Source organism: Hydra viridissima, unplaced genomic scaffold, assembly GCF_058129835.1.
Source record: "Hydra viridissima isolate aposymbiotic clone 2 unplaced genomic scaffold, HvirCarnegie_v1 scaffold_16, whole genome shotgun sequence".
Lineage (NCBI taxonomy): Eukaryota > Metazoa > Cnidaria > Hydrozoa > Anthoathecata > Hydridae > Hydra > Hydra viridissima.
Window position 1 is genome coordinate 8197375 of NW_028324315.1, and position 3519 is coordinate 8200893.

Consider the following 3519-nt stretch of genomic DNA (forward strand, 5'->3'; position numbering starts at 1 on the left):
GCCATTATTTTGGTGAAAAATGAAAAAAAAAAAATGAAAAATTTGAAAAAATGTTATTTAGACAATTGAACCTTGTAGAATTCAATAGTAAAAATATTTTTTCCAAAATAATCTTAGAATATTAAGAATATTCTTCTTAAAAATTTTAAGGTATATTTTAATCACATAGCAACGAGCATAGCAACCTTTTTATCCTTTAAGTTAGTCCCTAATAACTAAACATGCCAAGCCTGTAACTATTCTTTTTTTAATGTTTTAAGTTTATATTGGTCTAAATGTCATAAATCTAAGTCACATTGCTTTTTTTAAACGGTATAACATTGTTTTGTAGTCTTTTTGAATTCAGATAAAATAGTGCTTTTAATTTTCGTATCTAACCTATTACAGTTAAAGATTAAAAAGTATATTATGGCAAACAAAAAAAGAATAATAAGACCAAGGAAAAGAAAGTTTAATGGCAATCAGCATAATAATTCCAATAACACCAGTGGAGTAGCTAGGTAATCAATGGCCCTGGGGCAAATTAAAAAGTGCACTGCAGGGCAGGTAATAAAAATATTAAACAGTAACAACATAAATTACAATGAATACTTGGTGTAGGTTTGGCTAATAAAACGAAATAGAGAAGATTCAAGGGCTTATTATGTAAAGGTCGGGCCTACCAACTGACTAAATAACAACTATATTTAAAATTTTTTCCTAGCTTTAGTTTTCGCAAAAGTATCAATGACTTCGTTTAAATACTTGATGCGGCTTTGTTTTCAATTGCTATTAGCGATAAATGTCGGAGTCGAGTTGTGCCCATCTTGTTTCTTAAATAATTTTTTATTATTTTTAATTTGCTAAATGACCTTTCAGCTGCTGCAGAAGTGACAGGAATTGTTAAGTATAATAACATAGTGTAAATACTTCCGTTAGGTCGTATTCTAGAACTCCATATTTGCTCAGTATTTCCTTACATAATTGATGAACAGCCCATGCTTGAGTTAGTTGAGGTAAAACTAAATGGTAAATATTAATAAATTGAAGTGAAAAACTAGGGCCTAATATATCTGAACATTTTCTTCGGAATTCGTCACACTTTTGTAATAAAGTTGCTTCATCAACATGTAATAAAAATATTGGTGTTAGAAAATCGAATATATGACAGACTGCACTAACACCAATAAAACGTGTATTTAATTGAGATATTACTGTGTCTAGTGCATTATTGAAAATCCCAATTTTAAGTATTTTTTCTCGGTTGGGAAATCGGTGATCCGCAGCTAATTCATCAAAATGTTTTTTAACTTTTCTTTGCCTTTTTTTCTTGAAAATGGGTATCAATACCATATTTTCTTGCAGTTTCACTGGCTTTGCACTTGAATAATTCGAAATCATTTCTATAAATTTGCAACTTTGCTTTGATCTCTGCTAAAACTTTACTCGCCTCGCCCAAACTGATGTCGCATTTTTGTAAAGTTTTGGATGCATAATTGATGTCGTTCAATACACTGTGCATGAACTTGCAAAGCAACACGAACTCGAAATTTAGCATTTTTGTTTTAATACTCTCTGCTTCACTACGCTCATCTTTATTTGGACCCTTTAGAACTCTTTCTGATAATGCTTTGATAATATCAAAATAACGAAGTTTTATTGCAGATATCGTATTGACCCTACTGAACCATCTAGTCGGATTTAGTTTTTTAAAGTGGTGTCCAATTCGCCTGTGAATTTTGACAGTAGATCCCAACGTTTGATGCTGTTACCAAAAAAGTTTTACAAATCTTGCAACGTCGCGAAAAAAGTCTGTATTTCCACACAACCTCTAACGGCATCATTTATCACTAAATTTAAATTATGAGTGGCACAATGTACGTACTCTGCGTTAGGCTGGATATCCTTAATATGTTTTTGTACACCATTATACACACCACTCATCACAATGGCTCCATCATAGCCTTAGTTGACTAAATCTACTGCGCCATGTTTGATGGCTGCATAAAAGCCTAGAAACACTTCTTTTGCTTCTATATCAATTGGCTGTCCATTTTCCAATCTGGTTATTACTGCATACCTTACAACAATGCTTAACTGATCTACCTTCGATACGTCCTGTGTTTTATCCATTATGATGGCAAAAAACGGTGACGCTCTAATTTGTTCTAGTAGATGGGTTTTGAGTTTGGTTCCAAAGCTCTCAATCATTTCATTTTGAATTGTTGCACTCAGATATCTTGTAGATCCTAAAAACATAAAAAAACGCAATTTAAAAAAGTCCTGATATTAAACAGTTATTAATTATAAACAAAATAAAACGATAAAAAAACTTAGAAATAATTATTATTTCCTTAGGGCATATCCAAAACTTGTCGCAAAATGTGATCATATTGGGCGACAAGCTCTACAAAGGACAGAAAATTTCCGTGGTATCCTTCTTGCCTTAAGTCTTCTTGATGTCCTCTCAAAGCCAAAGAACTCTTTGCTAGGGTAAGTATGATATCGAATAACCTTTGAAGAACCATTTTCCAAAATGATGCTCCTTTGCGAATTTCATTTTCAAGTTCCTTGTCGATAGTATTAGTATTGTTTTTTTTCCAAAATTCATACACAGCATATGCTTCCGAATGGCTACTCGAACAACTGTGTTGTTTAATTCTTTTTGATAAATGCTTCCAATCTCGAATTCCCGTACACCAAACATTATTCCTTTGTGAAGCAAATAACCAGCAGGGTTGACAATAGACAGCGTCTAGTATTTTGGAATGACACAACCAAAAACGATTAACTGGCCCATATTTAGAACACAAAACGTAGTACGATTTTGAAAAACACCTATTGTTCTGGTTGATGTCTGTTGGAAAAGGTTCTAAAGGCTGTAAAGGGCCCATATCAAGAATTTGACGTTTTTAGTTATCACTTAGTAATTTGTTTGTGGAGTTTCCCAAGTCATAAGAAGATTTGTCGTACACATTTTCCAAAAATGCAGAGGTCTGTGGTTCCTCCAAACCCTCCGCTCTTATGTGTGTCATGCAAACATCATCCACGTTCACATGATCGGCGGCGAAGGTATCTCCAACTGCAATAATTGTCGAATCTTCTTCAGTAGGCTTCTCAACCAACACTGCAGTTACTACATTATTTGAGTCACTATCAATAGAAATATTTTGGCCAGATGTACTTGCAGAAGGCTAACTAAAAAACTTGTCAATTTCGGTCAATATTTGTTTACTATCTTCTCTTTCTTGGCGTTGTTTGCGTTTAAATGCACCACTGGGTTTCTTCTTTTTATCCATAATTTTAGTTTTCTAATTTATTTAAAAAATGCAATATTAGATAATCTAATATTGTATTGTTTATACAGCATATAATATAATACTATGATATAATTAGTGCTGGGCAACGATTAAAATTTTTAATCGCGACTAATCGCACGATTTGGTGGTTTGCTAGCATCAAGAGTGTGTGCTGCTTTTAAGTGGTACTTCAAACTTGAAGCACTACGATGATAAGAAAATTCAGCTTTGCAATGGTTAC

The 3519-nt window shown here is 33.0% G+C and overlaps 1 pseudogene; it reads right to left on the reverse strand.

Annotated features, from left to right (window-relative positions):
- Nucleotides 1-1688: 1688 nt before the first annotated feature.
- On the reverse strand, nt 1689-2956 carry LOC149877908 (uncharacterized; annotated as a pseudogene).
- Between the last annotated feature and the right edge of the window lie 563 nt (nt 2957-3519).